Genomic DNA, 21576 nt, shown 5'->3' on the forward strand with positions numbered 1-21576 from the left:
AAAGTGGATGGATTCTGAATTTTAGTGTACCATAAATACTACGGATTATATGGTTGACATAATAGTGCATAACCTCAATATCAAATAAAATACAAATTTGGAAAAATTTGTCAACAAAAATGTAACGTGAACACAAATTATTTATTTTATTTTACAACGCAACAACTTAAAAACTCGTTTTGAAGCATGCCAGATAACGAGTGTTCTATCACAATCAATATTGAAACAAATGTTACTAATAAAAATATGTTATTATCAAACGATACCAACTTCAAATCGAAATTTCCACCTTAATACATTTCAGTACTACGATGATAAAGTCTAAAATTGCCTGACAGTATATTTAGGAGGTCATGTTTATTGCACGATGTATTATGTAAGCTAGTACCAATAAGCATACGAATTTTATGTAACTATAGAAGTCTGTTTGTCAGTGTGTAAAATGCTGTTTTAAACCCTATTCTGTAGATGTTTAGGCTTACTGTGTGCTTTGTACTTTTTGTACGTACCCAATACTTATTTGTTTTCAATTTTGGTACCACTGTCGTTATCAGTGCACTCGAAAAAATCCTTTTTATATTAAATTATTAAAGGCTTAAGACACAGCTTATCGTCACAACTCAGTAAAAATGTATAAACATCTATTAATCTAGAATTACTTTCACTGAAATTTGAAGCTTAAGAAATTAAAAGTAAGATCTTTGCTATTAAACTACACTTTTGTAGGCAAAAGTTTCTGTGCTAAATGATCGATTTGAAGCAAGAGAATGCCAGATACTGGGATGATTAAATTGTATCATTATTAACGACATAGTATTTTTTGTTTTTCTCAATTTTTGTAATTTGAATAATACAAAAAATGTTATTCAAATATAATATGGATTGTGTTTCGTGCAACAGAGATCAGATGTTATATTCTCAGGGCCAAATAAAATTAAGAACTAAAACTGGTTGAACTCACTGTTTTTTTTTTGAAGCGTCCTTACAAATCTGGTTTTTGTTAATTAAGCGGTTGCAGAGTTTTATTTTTAATATAAGCTATTTCTACACTTGGTGTAGTTTTTTTTTACATCAAATATCTGTGGTCAAGGAATTCAAAAATACAAGCATGAAAATGACAATATGTAACTATTATTAGGATATTGTGGTATATTAATATAGTTAACTACAACTTTTTCCTATGAACTTTTTCTTTAATTCTGAGACATATTTTAGACATTAAATTTTTCATTTTTCTCCCATTATGCATTATGCACTCCAAGCAATTTTGAACATTCCTAAACACATTCTGGATGTCATACACTATTTTTTCATTACATAGCTGTAAAAGGTAGCTATAGTACAAGTCAGTATAATTATTAATCTATAAAAATTGTAGTTTCATACGAGAATCCATTATCGTTGGTATTAAAAACTCATTACTAAAATGAATTGCTCAATAATCTTGCTCAAGTTTACGGCAGATGTACTAAGAATTTTTTGAATGCAGCAATGTGTATTCTACTATAATTATGAGTATAATTAATATTTCACATTACAATTGTCTGAATACGTTCTAGAGACGTCACAATAACGATTATAATTCGATTTTATGTTTTAACTTGGGTTGCCTGTGCCGTATTCAATTAATAATGACAATGTAAAGCATAAAAGGAATCTAAATCTTTAGTTTTCTGAAATTATGGTTGAAATTCGATCATTAGACGAATATTATCTATATCTCTATTTATAAAAATGAATTGCTGTTCGTTAGTCTTGCTAAAACTCGAGAATGGCTGGACCGATTTGGCTAATTTTGGTCTTGAACTATTTGTGGAAGTCCAGAGAAGGCTTAAAAGGTTTAGATAAATATGAAAATGTCGGAATTAAATAAAAATAACAATTTTGTTTTTCATTTGATTGGTCGCCCATCGGACGGATTCCTTTTGTTTGTTTTAAGTTTATTTTATACAAAAGTTTAGGTCTTTTATTTATCGATTGAGGCACTACGAAGTGTGCCAGGTCAGCTAGTGTTTTAATAATTATTCAGGGGTTCCATTGCCGTTCCCTGTTGGTCACAATATCGAATTACAGTGGCTCTGAAACTTTTTTCATCACGGCACATTTATTTGACGATACCAAAATTTAGCGACTCTCAAAAGTTCACGTCAGTGTTGTCAGCGGTGGTTTTTCATCAAAAGTCTTACCTGGGACCTTTTTTGCGACAGTTAATGAAATAGCATTTGTTTTTAATTCCTTTTTTAAAACACGATTTAAATTATTTTTTGTGACACAATAAAATATGATTTATGTATCTGGCTAAGACCACTGAAGTAGGAAACCTAGCTAAGACAGACATTAGTTTCTTTACCGATGTTGACTCAACACGACGATGTAAATTAATAATAAACAATGTTACCTACTCTAAAATGCATTAATGTAAATCATAGATTACGTTTGTGTTGTACCTATATAATTTCTAGAAAATTAAATGTTTATCAAGAATCGTCTTGAATTTTTATTCGCAAAAACTTGCTTCCATATGCTTTTGTATTTCCCTGTTCAGCAAGTTCAGTAGCTTCTGCTGCCTTTAACTGCTTCGATCCTAAAATATGTAATATAATTTGCGTCAATCTCCCGATCCTCAAACCAAGGCACTTCTTCAAATACCGCCTGCCTAAACTATTTAAGTGTTTAAACTATTCAATAAACGAGGTCCTATATAAGTATTTTAATTGGGGAAGCATTCACTTGAGATTTAAATTCCAGTTCGTATTTGAAAGTCGCCTCACAGAATAGGGGGGCTCTTACAGTGGCGTAGCGAGTTTAACTCGCGCCCCGGGCACAATATCATTAGGGCCCCTATTTAGGCTATTAGTGTTCCTTTTCTCCTTTTTATTTACGAATTAAAATTTATTATATTAATTACACTGGTACTAAATTTATCATAATTTTCCGGAAATCAATTATAGTAAAATAATATTAATAAAGATTAACCAGCAATTAATTAGCGTACCGGCAGACGTAGCGTGGGTAGGCCTCTCACAAGATAGACCGAAGATTTTTTTTGTTTATGATTGAAGGATTACTGGTGGCCCGGAGGCCTTTCCAGTTTCGCCAGGACAGGTGGGCGAGCAAAGGCTTAGCCAGGAGGGGTGGGATTTGCTAATAGCTACCCGAGCGCCTCCGAAGGAGACCTAACAGCTCAAGAGCAGCAGCCTCGCGAATGAATCTACTACCGGATCGGAATCGCGACCCGCTGAGAAGATCCGGCGAGAAACTCAGCGAGCTGATTCATGGGTTAGGTTGCACGGTGAACTCTTTGTCGAGTTCGACGAGTACGGTTACCGGGGTCCCTGAGCCTGCTCCTAGTGTTAGAGTTGAAGGCGTCTAATGCAAAGGTTATTGGATCTGATGGATCCGTAAGGACGTGTCTGGGGCGTCGACGGTGACTGGCTCCTGCATGATCAGGATTCGGGGAGTAGTTAGCGGCGGCAACGATAAGGCGATTATCATGACAAATAGCCTTATCGAAGTACCGTTCCGACGCTGACTTCATTTATTTCCGAATTGATTCGAGGCCCAGGTCGTCGTGTTGGTCAACGTTCCTCACGAACCACGGAGCCCCGACAGCTAACCTGCAAAAGCGGAATTGTAGAGATTGGAGGGTGTCTATGTGTGTGCGGGCGGCGTGAGCGAACACCACACTCGCGTAAGTCATGACGGGCCTTATGCAAGTTTTGTAAAGTGTCACCTTGTTCCGAAGGGACATTTTACTCCGCTTACAGATCATGGGGTAGAGTCTACCGAGAATAAACGCGGCACGGTCACGGACTGATTTTATATGTGGGCGGAATGTCATCGATGCATCCAGGGTAACGCCCAGGTACTTGACCTTCTTGGCCCAGGGTATGGGTTGTCTAAAGAGAGTAAGCGGGGGTGTGAGATTCGTCCTACTAATCCGGAAGGAAATCCGTGTGGAGCTTCCCCTCTGAAATAGCACCGCCGCGGCGCCGTACTTTTCGCTGGGTTGATTTCTATGCGCCATTTTTAGAACCACTGTCCTAGGGCTAGGGCTGCGCTCTGAAGCTTCTTCGCGATTAGGGACTTGTTTCTACTGGAATAGTAAACAGTCGTGTCGTCGGCGAATAAAGCTAACTGGGTCGGCGGCGACCGGGGAATATCGTTAACGAATAAGCTAAATAGGAGGGGTGAGAGGACAGAGCCTTGCGGGACTCCAGCTGTGAGAAGTCGCGGGGAAGAGCGGGTTCCCTCGACTCGATATCGAAAAGACCGACGATCTATCGAGGTTCGCGGGGATTCGCTGGATGCAGGCAGCGCAGGACCGGTCTTTGTGGCGAGGCTTGGGGGAGGCCTATGTCCAGCAGTGGACGTCTGTGGGCTGATAAGAAAACCCAGCATTTTTTTGTTATGCTGGCCATTTGGCGCCCTTTTGTGAGTAGCGCCCGGGACGTAATACACACGCCCATCCCGCTACGCCACTGGCCCCTTAGTTTTAACCTCCGGACCACTACTGCAAATTTCTCATATGACATTAAAGCAGTCACGAAGTTAACGACAAAACAAACATGAAACACGTTTCTACTATAAAATATCGTAATGAAAACTCAATTACTTCCTAGCGTTTCTACGAATATATATCTCTATGTACAATAGTGATCTGAAACAACCTCTAAATGTTCGCTTAAGTAGCCGTAAAATTGGATTAATGTTCGTATTAATCAATGTTTGGTACTTTATGTAGCTGTTAACGTAATTCACCGGAAATCAGGAATTTTGGGTTCACGTAGAACGCGGTAAACACATTTTTTTTAAATGTAGTGTGAGCATGAGTTGGAGACCATTTTAGATTAGATTCATTCGCAAAGTTGCTCTTGAGTTGTTAGGTCTCCTTCGGAGGCGCTCGGGCAGCTGTTACCAAATCCCACCCCTCCTGACTGAGCCTTTGCTCGCCCACCTGTCCTGGTAAAACTGGAAAGGCCTCCGGGCCACCAGTAATCCTTCAATCATAAAAAAAGACCATGTTACCAATGCATTTTACTAACGAGCTGAGCAATCGCACTGGAGTACAAGTGCGAATTGTAGTAACAATTCAGTATACAAACAATTCAGACTCCGACCTCCATTAACAAAGTGGGCATTCACGTTGTGATATATTTGTTTTCCAGTTTCCACTTTATATCAAGTAGGTCGTGAGCTGATCCACGACCTATGCAATACAAAAAAAAACTGTTGATGCTCCTCAAACGCATCATTCCTTCTCGGTAGAAATTCGCGGGATGGTGATAACCGGGGTACTTATATTATAATACGTCCTATCATCATGATACTGGGTCGGCAATCGCAGTACCCTGATATAACAGTATTGTTAGACACCTATTTCTGTCGTAAGGCCTGAGTATAAGTATTAATCCCTATGCCTAACAGTAAGTGGCTTGGTTTTGATCCTGGCATTGCTGAGGCTCATAAGCAATGGTAACTATTCGCCTTTAACAGCACACGAGGACAGATGTTGTGGCGCCATGCAAAGGCGACATAACAATTTACTAAGGCCTTAAAATTATTATCTTACAATGCTATAAGTCAAACTATGATACGTTATAATTAAGCAGGAATTAAATAGAAATCAAAAGCGCGCAACGAAACAAAGCTCTTGGTTGCGCTTGGATATGAATGGTAATAGCTTCTTTGTTCTAAAAATAATTTCTATTTCGAACAATAATTATCTCGACAAAGAACTTTGTCACTGCCAAAGTTTATCCGCCTTACAAGATGTATTCGTTTTAGGGACATAAAACACAATATGATATGTAGAAAATTTTAAATTATATTTAAAATTAAAATAGTTTATATGGAAACCTGTTCACAAAAATTGTAAAACATTTTTAAACAGCTTTACCAAACGAGTCGCTTGATCATTTGTATATATTTTTTTATTATACTATGGATTTAAATGACTAACTTTTCATTGTTACTACATACTTATTATTTTTTACTATTATTTATTTATTTAGGTATTTAATAGGTATTACTAGTTACATTTTCACTTTATTATTTAATCATTTATTTACGTATTTGTAATGCACAGACTAACGAAAAAAAAACATTATTCGTGTGTTTAATTTAATTATCTTGATTTCATATTTCGCGATTTAGGTGAATTGAATTTAATCAAAATGAAAAAGGTGGCCTATTTACTACTTACTTACCACTACTTACTACTTACATACTTATATTAGATTATATTCATTTTATATTCAATTTAATTGATCGAATAATAGATAAAAAGTACCAAACTTTTACAAAACTACTTTTTTTTTCCTGCCTATACTAGTAACCTCGAGGGGTTATACTGACCGAGCGAGTAGGTGAGCTCACGGGGCTCCAACCTGGTGACGTTGTTAACACTAGCCCTAGCAAGAACAGTGCTTCGTAGAATCTACCACCGGATCGGAAACGCGACCCGCTGAGAAGTTCCGGCGAGAAACTCAGTGGGCTGTGTCTGTGGGTTAATTTACTCGCCGAATCCTTCGTCGCGAACCACGTGTTCGACGAGAACGGTGACCGGTGCTTGAGATACCTAAAAGCACCGTTAGTGGATCGTGAGGATCCGAAACAAAACTACCTTAAGCGGTCGTAACACTAATGACGGTCTTCTCCAGGCAAGGCAGACCTTAGAACTTATATCTAAAGGTGGGTGGCGCATTTATGTTGTAGATGTCTATGGGCTCCAGTAACCGCTTAACACCAGGTGGACTGTGAGCTCGTCCACCAATCTAAGCAATTAAAAAAAAAAGGCAACTGACAAACGGACTTGAATGATCTAGAGCAGTGATTCTCAACCTTTTTTTTGTTGCGGCACATATTTAACGATTTCAAAATTTGGCGGCACACAAAAAAAAAGATAAAAAATATTTACTTACTCCAACACACTGCATAAATAGTTTATAAAAAAATTTTAATATACGAAATAAACTAAAATATACTATTATTATTTTTTTGTGGATTTAATATATATTCATGTTTAAAATATTTTTCTTTTAAAGTGATATAATTTAATAATATTAACATTATTATATACATATTCGCAAAATTTGGCGGCACACTTTTGAAATTTGGCGGCACACAAAAGTGCCGCGGAACAGTGGTTGAGAATCACTGGTCTAGAGAATTTGACGCATAACTAAAGTGAAATAAATCTTAACAGTTGTAAGTGGTCATAAATTACAAATGTACATAATAATCTATAGTCAAATATGGACAGTTGAACGAACAGACACAATGCGATAAGCGACCCGGACCTCTCTTATCGGTAGCTGTTATATATTTAAACATAAGTTCGTTAATTGAACACGAACAAAAATTCAGTTATGAGAGAATACTAAGATTTAATCAGATTATTAAAACTAATAAAAAATATTTGGCGTGCCCTTGTGGCGGTAGCTAATCATAGAACAGAAGGTATCTGACAGATACTTGAATCGCCCAAACTACACTAAAATATATTACAATATAGGTATATGTGTTACTTTTTCCCTGCCTAATTTACGTCTAGTGAAGCTAGAATAATCTAACGAGGTTACTAAAATATGTAGAAAAAAAAGAAAATTACTTAACAGAGATGTAAATCAGAGCATTTGTATTTTTATTCTTAAAAGGGTATTAAAAGTATCGACCAATTTAAGAAATAATAAATATGAGAAAACGGTCTCTTTAAGAATTATTAAGAATGAAACTTGAGTGTCAGTAGCAAAATGTGTTTTATGTTTGAATTTAAAGCCACTTTCGTTTTTTTCTGACATTTTTAACGACCTCTAAATCAAAGAAATGGGATAAATATTAAAGTCAGAGCCTTTTTCATTTGTTTACAAAACATAACTTATAAATTTTAATGTTATGTAAGTATTCTGAGAGTGAACACGCTGCTTTTGAATTCACAATAATGTTTGACTGAACTTCGAGGTGTTAGTGAATTTGTCGCATAGAAAGGTATGACTCACTCAGATTGCAACGAAAACAAAAGACTGTTTTATACACACGGCTCTTTGTTTGATCATTCTTGGAATGCTGTCAACGTTTTGTAGTGAAACAAAAAACCTATTAGGTAGGTACTTAGTTAAAGCAACTTTTAGTAAAAACTTATTACAGCGCCATCTATCGTTGAGTAGAGTAAACGTTCAGAATCTTCGTTTTTAATATTGACGGTAGGTGGTAGTGCCATCGGATTTTTTGATAGAATTGTAGTTTCTTTATTATTAATAATATTTAAATTTATTTTTTTACTTTTATCTTATATATTTTTTCGACAACTACCTTAATGATCAGCTAAGGGTAGAAATAACGTTCCAAAAAACTGTTCGATGAACAATACATGTGATATTTCCACCAAAGCTAACTATAGTAGTGGTAATTAATACACATACTCGTATTAAATAACAATCTCGACTGTTATGTGTTAACCACTAAATATGAGCCGTGCGCTTATATATTCCTATAAAAAAAAAAAAAAAAACATAGAGCCCGTAATTGCAACTGTTAATAGTATCGATACGTTATGTTCTGATAAGATAGCTATGGCCTTATTTCATTGTTAGAAGCGAACTAATTTATTTGTAAACTAGATTGAGTCTGTATGACTCACAAAATAACAATTAAATCAACTGTTTTCTTATCGTCACGATAGGCGTGGATATGATGTTTTATCACTGACGGTTTGTTAAATAGAATATTCAAAGAAGGATTAATTTCTTAATTAACTGCAAGTATTTTACGAATTTTATGAAGCCTTCTCTCTTTTTCCGTCTCACTGATGTAACATTAAATAGCTCCACAATATTTTATCTAATTAAAATAACGTTCACGATGTGATCACCATAGGCTTCTGTAGACATCTTCTATCTCGATCTCTGGTAGACCACCCGGATAATTAGGACCGTTTATTATCGTCCAATAGGGGAGGTATAGAGAAGTACCTATAGAAACTTGCCAATTGCTGGACCAGAACGAACAGGCCGACGGGCGCTCCAGTTTAACCTCTAACTGATACGGAAGTCATCAAGTTACCCTTTTTTATTAAAAAAGTCCGTACATTTCCAAATAATAATATTCTAAAAATTTTAATTCGCTTTTGAATGTTTCTCATTTATTTCAATGTACCTATTTATTAGTGAATTTGAGCCGGTAAATTTAAAAATAATTCCGTATTTTCTACATTAATAGATCATAAACTGTTTGCCCAGTTATCAACCGCAGGTAACTTATCTCTTATCAAATACTAATGACATCACCTTTTAATACCGAGTAAAATCATAGTTTGCAGAAACAATAATACCATCATATCAAGACACCGTAATTGCCATAAATACAATGCAAAGAAAGGTCACGCTCGAATGGATAGTGTGCGTTCCAAAACCTAATCCCTTGAACTTGAGTGTGCGGAACGGAGGTAAACAAACGTTCGAGCAATCTGTAAATCCGTTGACGCGCATTTGTCATTTCGAACGCACGCGATTCAGTCGCACGCGCTCCGTGTTTTCGAAAGTATACAGATGACAGTTTGCAAAAAAAAAAATACAAATGAAAACAAACATTTGAGAGCGTGCCGTATTAAATGTGGAATTGTTATTGTTTTTCAATAAACATTTATTTTACATTCAGTGTTAATTAGCAGTGAGTTTTAAGTGATCTACGTTAAAGTCAGTGTTATTTTTTGTATGGTTGTTCATGAAGGAAATAAGGTGATATTATGACCGATAAGTATTTCGTATCTAGATCGTGAATACAAAAATTCAAACGTTAATAACATTATGGAGTTGTATTGATTTTATTTGGTAATCTCTCTTCAATTTTATTTTTATCGAATATATGAATTAAGTTACAAACTTTTTTTACGAGAAATATGTTTTTTAAGACGATTCACAACTATGTGCTAATTTTGAATGACGAGTATGGGGTATTATCAAGTGCTTAGCATATTTGTTTTTATTTTGTCTTGCATAACGTAAAAGTCTTTCCAAACTATTTTTAACTAGATAATCCGAAATACGTTGCCTCATAAAATTTCTTATTTTTGTGTTCCCTATGAACCGGATTTTAGTCATTACGATTATAATAATATTAGACCGAAGATAACCAAATCGGTTCCGACGTTTTGAAGTAATGCGATTACCAGTGAACAGTATTTAATTATATACAGATATAATACAGATTCAAGTTTGTTTTAATCGTTCTTAAATGACACGAAAATAATTTTGAAAAACTTGTAAATTCGCCTATGCCAAATAAATGTACAACAATATATAATATAGATTACTTAATATTTTGACTACTTAAACTTTATTGCAATTTATTTATTTTAATTTTAGTGATATTTGTAATTAATTATTCACCGATTTGACGCAAATCCACGACACTACTATTTAGGTATGTCGGAAGATTATTGTTGAACTCGTGCTTACCGTCGTTAGCAGAGTAGATGTATGAATAGAAGAAATAAATACCTTTCTACATAATTACGTGTCTCGCATATTTTTTGCCCGCCTCAAACCTTTAAAATATATTTTTTGGCGAACTTATCAAAATAACTTTGCGAACCCAAGCCTATCCTAATAAACGATAAAGGCCTAAAGGATATGACGTCGGATGCATTCGTATCTAGCGATGCACTGGTGTTCGAATCCCGCAGGCGGGTACCAATTTTTCTGATGAAATACGTACTTCACAAATGTTTACGATTGACTTCCACAGTGAAGGAATAACATCGTGTAATAAAAATCAAACCCGCAAAATTATAATTTGCGTAATTACTGGTGGTAGGACGTCTTGTGAGTCTGCACGGGTAGGTGCCAGCACCCTGCTTATTTCTGCCGTGAAGCAGTAATGGGTTTCGGTTTGATGGGTGAGGCAGTCGTTGTACTGTAAAAACTGAGACCTTAGAACTCATATCTCAAGATAAGTTGCCGCATTTATGTTGTAGATGTGTATGGGCTCCGATAACCACTTATTATCAGGTGGGCAGTAAGCTCGTCCACCCATCTAAGCAATAAAAAAAAGTTTGGGATTGGTAGTGAATTCGAAAAACTTATTTACGAATTGAAAGTTTTCCTTTTTTTGCCTATTCGCTAGTAGCCTAAGGGGCTATTCCAACTTCTCTTGGACGGGTGGATGAGCCCACGGGTTCAATCTGAGAGAATTTGCTAACACTAGTCTTGCAAAAGGATAAACCGGAGAGGATAATTATTAGCAGAAACTTATGTGAAATTTACTATGCTATCTACAGCTAAGGATAATTTGGTAATAAAACTTAATAATAATGGTTCTTCGCCCTACATGAATCTAGTTAAGTACGTTTTAGTAAAAGACACAAAAATGAATATACATATATTTTATTTTTTTAAATTTAAAACTCTCCGGTCATCGTTCTCGTCGAACCCGTCGCTTGCGACGAAGGGCTCGGCGAGTAAATTAACCCATAGACACATCCCACTGAGTTTCTCGCCGGATCTTCTCAGTGGGTCGAGTTTCCGATCCGGTGGTAGATTCTGCGAAGCACGGCTCTTGCTAGCGTTCGTGAGCTCACCTAATAGCCCAGTGACGCTGATATGGTCTCTAGACCATCAGCTTAGGTAGGGAAAAAAAATTAAAACTCTTAACTTCGCAAAAAAAAACCAATTGATGAGTTTGAATCCCAAGATCGGGGTTTTAACTGCATCCGGATACCTCAAAATCAAATCAAAAATTCCCATTCTGATGTCCACATTCTGATGTCCATGGACTGCATTAACTAACACCAGGTAAGCTCGTCTACCCACCGAACGGATTGTAATAAAAGCATTGTTTTTGCGAGACTCAAATCTTATCATAAAACCAATAGATTTATCGCGTTTTAAATATATTTTTTATTACATTGCCGTGGACACAGAGTATAGCTATGCCAATTTTCTTGGTATTCATATTATATTCCCTTGAGTCATTCGTCTAGAGTTCTCTCAAGACTGGCTGACCTACCCCTCAAATTCAAAGCGACGCAAATAGTGGGGACGCTTCCGATAAACCACTATAAACGGAACTCACCCAGAACCCCTCTGCCTATAAATTCCGGAATTATAAGGCTACTCTGGTTTAGTTAAAAACATTTTTATTTGTCTACTTTCAGTTTTACGATAGTAAACAACTATAATAGCACCGGAGCGTTGAGGACAAATAGAAAAACACAAAGAAACGAAAGAAAGAAATCGTAACATCTCAGACAACGAAGAAAAAAAAACATTTCTTGTTTTACATCTTTCAAAGAAATTCGGAAAAATCTATATATATTTCATCATTATAAAATAATTAAAGAAATGCCTTTAATTTTTTATGTCAGCAAAAACATAAATTACTTTATTATCCAAAAGTTGCGGTATTACGTTTTTCTAGGATAATTGATTACCGGTCTGAGTCTAAATGCTCACGCTTTGCAAGCCTCTGCACTTATTAACACTTAAATTGTCAAATACTGACGAATTCTTTCAAACTCTGGTACTGGTTACTGGTGGTAGGACCTCTTGTGAGTCCGCACGGGTAGGTACCACCACCCAGCCTATTTCTGCCGTGAAGCAGTAATACGTTTCGGTTTGAAGGGTGGGGCAGCCGCTGTAACTATACTGAGACCTTAGAACTTATATCTCAAGGTAGGTGGCGCATTTACCTTGTTGATGTCTATGGGCTCCAGTAACCACTTAACACCAGGTGGGCTGTGAGGTCGTCCACCCATCTAAGCAGTAAAAAAAGTCGAATAGTAAGTTGACCATGAGCTTAGTAATCGGAATATCTAAAAATTTTAAATTTTAACATAACTAAAAAAAACCGTTAGATAAAATAAAAACCTTATATATTATAGGCTTCTCAAGGTACGCCAGGCGACCCGATCCTACTCATTAAATTATAAAAAAGACAATAAAAATCACCATTACTAAAAACATACGTGTATTTCAAATACAAAGATAATCTTATAATTAGTTTAACGTTTTGATCTCCCGGTTTTTTACTCTAATTACATTATATCAATATATTTTTTTAAACTTGTGATTAATATGTAAGTAATACTTTTATTTTCTCTACTATTCGCGAAACTCGAAGTAAATTCTAAAAATTATTAACTTAAAAAAAATCAATACATAATTTTATAATTAGTTTTACGTTTTTATCTCCCGTTTTTTAATCTAATTATATCATATCATATTTCGTTATTAATTTTGTGTACTATTCGCGAAAACCAAACAAAAATTTTACAAATTACAACAACAAGTTACTACAACTTAAAAATAAAACGAACTTATCATTCTAATTGATACGAATGTAATCTTTTAATCTTGCTCAATCCACGAAGTAGGGTAACGCGGTATACTGCTAACGAAACAGTTACAGCGCGTGATGGTGGTCGATGAGGAAATCCAAGAACATAGTTTTGTTTTCATTAAAAACGGTTTAATCTTGTAGCGATGCGTCGAATAATCTAGAACATGCAGAATCGGCAAAGAATGTATCCACAGCTGACACAAAACAAAATCAAAAGGGTCGGACAGTTAATTTATTTAAAAATATGCCTCAGTTTAGCAATTTGAAACGCTATAAAAAGGCATTAAAATCGCAATAGCTTCGTTATCAATTCCGGATGCCGTTTGATCATTAAGAAGAATCGACAAGAAACTCATAGGTTGCCATTTTGGCGTTTACAAATTATTATGCATAAATACAATAAGACTATAATTAGTAGAAACGGTTTTGCTGAGCACTAATTACTAATGATCTAGGATTGCTGCGTGCACACAATTTAAAATCCAAAGTTCAAACACAAGTTTGTTGACAGATTGATTTCGCGTTCCATTCTTCAGGCCTCCGTGGCAATAAAACGAAAAATTCGCAACAATTTATGCCTGAATATGCTATTCCACGGAGTCAATGCAGCTATTATTCGCGGTATATATCCTGCTCTGGTTAGCGTGGTATGGATATATGATGAATGAATATGTGATGTGAGAGAGAAGACGTATGGAAATGGTAGTGCAAGGTAGAGGGGGAAGAGGTCGACCGAAGAAGACATGGAGTGAGTGTTGAGCTGACGACTGATAAAAGAGAATGGAAGAGAAAAATTAGCTGTGCCGACCCCATCTAGTGGGATAAGGTGAAGAAAAAGAAGACGATATATTCTGCTCTCGAAGGAGTTTGCTAATCGAGCACTGCTTTGATGTTATCCGCATTAAATATTTGTTCGTTGTTCTGTATAAGCGAAAAATGTATTCGCCAAACCTTACCATCTTTGTAACACGCTTCTATGAGCTTATGTAAGTTCGCGTGTAACGGAATCTTTAAACGTCATTTTCACTTCAAGACTTTTCATTAACTTGCAAAATTTTAACACGCGTAAAGTATTGATGACAATACAATAATTTTACAATTTCCTGTATCGATAGGATAAAAATAAATAAAATTAATCGCCAGTTCGGTTTGCTATTTAAGCGTTTTTTTTTATTAGTTGTTGTAAATGCATTATTAAGTTGAAGATTTTCTCTGAATACGTTTTTTACATTAAACTCTGTTGTCGCACGAATTTAGACCTTATTAAAAATTTAATAGTGTTGCCATTCCTGTTTACTCACTCTCATATATATTAAAAAATCTCTATCATTTTCTTTCGGTCCCTCATAGCGAAACACGATCTCTTCACGTAGATTTTTGCTTCGCTATATTCTACGTATATTCCCAATCATAAAAATCGATTATTATTAGAAACACCTAATTATCCGTATAGTAAAAAATCTAGAAAGAAACAACGATACTTAAACCACCCGAAAATATTCTATAGCACCCATTTTGTTGTGTAAAGCATAATAAACCAGTGCAATAAAGTTTAACGATATCATTAATTAGTTGTGTAGTGCACGTTAAAGAAAGCCGTGACCTCATCGCTGCTTTACGAGTTGTAAATTAGGAAGTCCGAATCCGTGCAGGGATTCCTTCTAATTAAAATATTGCAATAATAAGTGCCCAGTTGTTATGTATAATTTTGATGGTAGTTAACACGAATTTACTTCGCCCGAAAGATAAGCTGATGAGATCGAAACAACAGACGGACAGACCTGGATTAGCGTGGCGTGTAACCAAACAAATTGGAGTTAATTTTAAAATGCGTAAAAGTAATTCATAAGATTACATCAAAATACAAAAGCAATGTATTCTATATTATGTCTACATTAGTTACATACAGTGAACTGTAATTTAATTGGTGAAATTTATAATTGTAACATATAATATAATCATTAAATAAATTAGATATTTTAGCAACAGCTTAAAAGTTAATAGCATAATACACACCTACTTCCGTCACAGACCATCCAATTGTTCGATTGAAGATACAAGCAAAAAAATATTTCATATTGATTTATTTGATTGTAAATTAATAGAAGTAAATTGTCGCATGTTTTTAACAGGTTTTATTTTTCGTCTATAATAATAAAAAGCCTTCTATATAGCCTATAATATATAGCCTATTATAATAAAGAGCCTTCCCAATATGTAGATTAAAGACGAGAATCTAAACCAATATATACAATAACTCATGTTTAATAAAAAAAGGAAACATGTCCTTTAAGCCGTGCATTTAAATTAATTAGAACAAATCCTATATTTATTTACGTCAGTGAAAACATATATGAGACCCCGGAAATCTCGTTTTACGCCACAACCTTGCCAGTTGGATACTGCCGTAATCAAACAGCTGCGTTCTCTCAAACGAATCCAAAGAACGCGCATCGTTGTCTAGACAATGAAAAATCTGGTCAAGATCGACCATAAATTTATTATAATTATATCGCTTAAATGTATTGGGATGTAGTTGCAATTAATTATTGATAGTAGAATATTTTTAACCTATTTTGAAATTAACGGTACCACCATAGACAACAAATAACGTTTTTATTAGACTGTACAATATTCATGGCGACGCGTTACTCTTTAGTTGTCTGTGAGCACGAAAACTAAAAATAATAAAACGTCGAAAAAATTAAATGAAAATTACAAACAACAGACTAAACCGTAAAAGTTTTAACTGCATAGATAATATTTCTGTTACAATAGAAAATACTAACTGTATTGCTTGTACCCCATTAATAAATTGTTCAACTTTTATTATTACTTGTACTAAATAGAAAACGTTTGAATTTATCATCGTAGCTTTTCTAATGCTTGATTAGGTCTTTTCACCATTATTCCTTTTTCCGTCACGACCTAAAATGCGTAATGCGTATAATAATTGCGTCTTTGATGTCCATTCTCTTTGCACAAGTAAGCCAATAAGCAAACATTGGGAGTCTAAATTAAACTAACATAATTTTAACCCTACCGTAAAGCAAATACATATCAATAACAAGTTATAACTCCCAGCTATGTGACATTGAAATGAGTCAGACTTTCTCAGCTGACTCAGCCGTATGTTTTGCTTCAGATGAACGTTAAGGCATTCCGTGATCGCATTGGAAATTGTTGGAATATCTACGGCTTGAATTGTTATCGTACGTTGTTTGTCTTCGTCACGAAAGGAATTCCTTTCTTCGGTTATATTGACGTTCGCTTGACAGGTGTATTTGTGATACTTTTTTTTTAATGGCGGCGGCGTTTCTTTTCACTCAAACGTCAAATTTTGAGGTTATATTTTGAAGTGATTCAAACGCGCGCTTGTCAAGATAAAAGATTACTGAAATGTTCTCAAACATTTCAATTCTCTCGAAATCATAAGTGTCTGTATGTATGTTTGTTCGGTTTAATAGTTTACGTCTTATAATATACATGCCAGATTTTAAGTATAATCGTATGTTAGTAATACAACTTCTGCTAATCTCTATCTTCTAATAAGAAGAAAGATGGAAGATATTACAATATATCGTTGTAAATTAGGAGTTCGTACAACAGATTAATGTTGTTGAACTTTATTTACATTTGCATCTTCCGGCTATCATTGGGTTGTAAAATAAGCAGAGGAAATGGCTATGAGTAATATTGTTATCTTAATGGTGGTAAGGGTATTATTGTAAGCCCTTATGGGTCAGACCAGGCCTCCTCTTGGCGTGAAGCAATCAGGTTTTCCTGTTCTTAGGATGAGGAGTCCGTTCTCAGTGGTCAAAATGGACCGCGGCACTCACAATAGGGTAGGGAACTGCCTATTATACAAGTTAATTCGTGTGAGTTTCGCCAATGAAAAAATTGTGGCAACAGTAAAACAGACTGCAGATCTGGATAACAGGCCAGATTACATATTACATGACATAATATAATACAATTATAATAATATGGGACATGATATGTATAATATACGACCATATGCACGTTAAACTAAATTAATCTTCAATCCTCAAATTAAGTACCTATTCATTTTGATGCATAATAACTCAAGTCTTGTTGTCCAAAACACAATGAGCCCGAGGTCGTATTAATTCGAACATCGATCACGTTACCTTAGGTTTTGACATTTGAAGGATCTAATCACTTTCATACGCAAATGAAATCATCACAAAGCTGACCAGGCTTGCTGGTAGACATTTTTACTGGTTATAGGGTGTCTTGTGATACGGCAAAGCAGTAATGCATTTGGGTTTGAAGGTTGGGGCAGTGGTGGTACTACATACCGCGGAGACTGACGTCGTTGGTCGTCGATTATCGCCTCGACGACCCGTCGGTCGGGCGTCCTCGGGGTGGCGCCGCGTGTCTGGTTGTAGTGTTGACCGCGGGAACCCCCCTACTCTGACCGGGTTTTGACCCCGGACGGAGATCGGACGCCGGGTGTAAGAGTGCAGGGGAGTCGTTTAGTGGGTGGGCCCTAAATTCCTTGGGCCCGCGGTCTGCTCTCAACACCTGCAGATCGTAGAGTCTCACATACCCCGCGCGCCCCCTAGGCGCGGGGACCTCGTAGGAGGTTCGGCCCTCGGCCCGGAAAAAAAAAAAAAAAAAAAGTGGTGGTACTACAAAAATGGAGATTTAGAACTCATATCTCAACTCATATCTTTTTTACTGGTGCTACCACGTCTTGTGAGTCCGCACGGGTAGGTACCATCTATTTCTGCCGTGAAGCGGTAATGGGTTTCGGTTTGAAGGGCGGGGTAGCCGTTGTATTATTAAAAGTGAGACCTTACAACTCATGTCTCAAGTTGGGTGGCGGCATTTACGTTGTAGATGTCTATGGGCTCAGGTAACCACTTAACATCAGGTGGGCCGTGAGCTCGTCCATTCGTCAAAGCAATAAAAAAAAAGAAGAGTGGCGGCATTTTCGTTCTTAATGTCTATGGGCTCCGGTAACCACTTCACAACGTGTGAGCCGTGAGATCGTACCACGGAATAGATAAATAAGGTATCTATTCCGTGGATCGTACAACCATCTGAGTGCTTAGTGCGAGTTTCTTAACGTGCTCGATAGCGTAAAAGTTAACCCAATTTTGTATGCAGTTGGAACAGCGCCCCTAGCGGCAAACGTACACAAACGATCCCATTCCATACAAATATGAGCTAACTTTTACGCTATCGAGAACGTTAAAAAACTCGAACGAAGCACACAGAACAGTAAAAAAATATTGACTTTTCACCTAAAAATAATTTTAAAGGGAATGCGCTATGATTATGAATGAGGTAATAAAAGTCAAACGGGAATATTAACGTCAATGATCGAATGCCTGACTGAAGTCTGTTTGTCGAGCGCTTATAATAGGGTCCGGGCTATTTAAAGGACCGTAAAAGAGTATGTAAGCGATTATCGAACGATTATTAATCATACCGTGGCAGTATTTGTATCTACCTTAAATCTACTTTACTATTATTCAACTAAAATCTGATCTATGTTACGGCGCCATGAATAAGAGCCACCAACCTATCCATATTTGCCGCGTAACAGGTGTGTGTTCTGATTTGAAGGGTGGGACAGCAATATAATTGATTATGGTCCGACCGAAAGTTTCGGTTTCGGCCGAAACTGAGTCTGATGCCGAAATTCGGTTTCGGTTTTAAAAACCAGTTTCGGTCAGAAACTATAATTGATACTCGATCTCAATAGTGAAGGTGCATAGCGGCATTCACGTTGTGGCGTGTGTGGGCTACGGTAATCATTTAACGTCGTGTAGTCCGCGTAATTTAAATTTCTTTTTGAGCGTATTTCTTACCCATTTCTTTCTTTTCTTTTTTTTCTTTTTATTCTTTTTATTGCCTTTGTAGGCAGACGAGCATACGGCCCACCTGATGGTAAGTGGTTACCGACGCTCATGTAGGTACGTCTGCAATCCCAGGGGCAGAGCCAAGCCGCTGCCTACCATTAAGTACTCTCCGCAAGTCTCGCTTGAAGAAGGACATGTTATATTTATTTATTTATTTATTTTGTTAATTTAGTTTTGATCTGTATAAAGTTATAAAGCCATTTAATTTTGTTCATCTGACATTATTAGACATACATATGTAACTATGGCATTGCACTATCATATTTTACATATGAAAGCATTTGCACTCAATGCAATTAATAGGATTATAAAAAAAAACTTTCGATTAAAATTATGATTTAGATTTCTTAAAGGATTTTGTTATTGCTTCATTACGCGTCTCAAGCGATTTGCTTGATAGAAAGTGTCCAAGGCCACATACAATTCTAAAGGTACAGCTGCAAGGCTTGAACTACATAAATGGTTAAGTCAACAGTTGCTTTAGTAAATAAATATAGTTTGAAAAACAAAAAAAAGTCGCTTAAGACGCATAAGACCGAATAAAAATTGAAGTGGTATTACTTTCCCCTGTTAATATCGGGCGAAATTATTGTTATTGTCATCAGTCGTTTGCAAAATTTTAAGTTAATCGGACGTCTTGAAGTTGGGGAAAATAATGTTAGAAAATTACATAGATTCTATACAGGTTAAGATGCTTAAATATTTTCTCGTGATAATATGCAGAATTAATAACGTGCTTAGCGAAAATTATGACATTAACGTTCATGCTCCCCAGTAGTACACATATATTTCCATAAGAAAAAAAGCTTAAATGTTTTTTTTTATGATTGTAAGATTACTGGTGACCCGGAGGCCTTTCCAGTTTCACCAAGACAGGTGGGCGAGCAAAGGCTCAGCCAGGAGGGGTGGGATTTGCTAACAGCTGCCCGAGCGCCACCGAAGGAGACCTAACAACTCAAGAGCAGCTGCTTTGCGAATGAATCTACTACCGGATCGGAATCGCGGCACGCTGAGAAGTTCCGGCGAGAAACTCAGCGGGCAAGCTTAAATGGCACCTTCTGTCCAATCATATAATATACATAATTTATCGTACGTGATCGATATCAAATGAATACAATCATAATTCTTCGCTATATCCCACCCAGGCGACGGGGCAACGCAAAAAAGAAAATATTGTTCGCCACTTCTTTTCAAACGCAAAACTCAGAAACACAGCTTCGATTATTGCTCATTATGACATAATATTGTTTGTGAGCAGTCCGGGCCTAACAATTCATCTTAAAAGTAAACACTGGCTTTGTTTTGTTTCTTTAGTCATTGGCATCAGAGCGAATTGCACAATGAAACAATTCATTTACAAAACAAACATATTTCGAGTATTTAGTTGAAACTGCTTTAGTTTAGAACGTAATTATTATTATTCGAAACACTTCACAAAATTCAAAATGGTGAAATTTCATGAAAATTTAAGTTTTTGTGGCAATTTTGGTTGACGATATAATAAAAAATGTTTGCTGTCGCAAAACAATGCCATGGCGTGATAGTGCCATGGGAAGCAGGCAATATTTACGACAAATATTCACAAAACTGTAAATGTGTAAATTGTAAATTAACTATTATTATTTTCCCTGCTCAGATTTCATGCATTATCCACCGTCAAAAATAGAAAATGGCTTCCATTGAATGTAATCTCGATGAAGTATAATGCATACGTTTGTGTCGGGCACGCAATATATACTGTCAGTAACGTCCACGTGTATGTCGGTGTTATTCCAAGGTTTTCACACATAAGATCTATTATAATACTGCGAAACAATTCACAACATATGACTTAATATTCACAATAATATATTTTAGTGATTTTTACATGACTGACATTAATTTATTGTACATAAATTAATATAAACTAACATTGTTATTATCCAGCCTAATAATAGATGGCGCTAACAACATGATTTGCATAACAATCACAATACTTAATTAAATTATTAATGTTAATTATAACATAATATTTATACTTAATAAAATTTAATTATTTATATAGTCATTTGTGTTTTTAAACAATAATATAAACATTAAACATATTCTGAACATTTTCACATCAAAACAGTGTCTACTAAATATTAAATATGGTAGAATAACAGTTTCATCTTGCTAATAATAAATAAATAATAAAATAGAATAAACTAAACTATAATATATCATTTAATTATTGCTAATAGTGGCTATTGCGCCTATGAACAACGAAAAATATCTTCGACAAAAATCTTCCATTTATATTCATAAAAGCGAAATAAAATAATTTCAAACTTACCTGATAAACGTTTCCGTTTTACGCACGAAC

General features: G+C 35.7%; 1 protein-coding gene across 3 annotated transcripts in view; it reads left to right on the forward strand.

Moving 5' to 3' along the window:
* Nucleotides 1-21576, forward strand: part of Lmpt (four and a half LIM domains protein limpet) — a 202754-nt gene that overhangs the window by 70857 nt on the left and 110321 nt on the right. The window contains exon 1 of one of the 3 annotated variants that reach the window (XM_089736707.1): nucleotides 9493-9737. The exons of 1 other annotated variant lie outside the window; for it this stretch is intronic. The gene's annotated coding sequence lies outside the window, so the exon portion shown is untranslated. Of the gene's footprint in view, nucleotides 1-9492; nucleotides 9738-21576 lie in introns of those variants that run through there. One more of the 3 variants, XM_089736706.1, reaches the window with a different exon arrangement.

Source organism: Bombyx mandarina, chromosome 22, assembly GCF_030267445.1.
Source record: "Bombyx mandarina strain Sakado chromosome 22, ASM3026744v2".
In the NCBI taxonomy this organism is placed as follows: domain Eukaryota; kingdom Metazoa; phylum Arthropoda; class Insecta; order Lepidoptera; family Bombycidae; genus Bombyx; species Bombyx mandarina.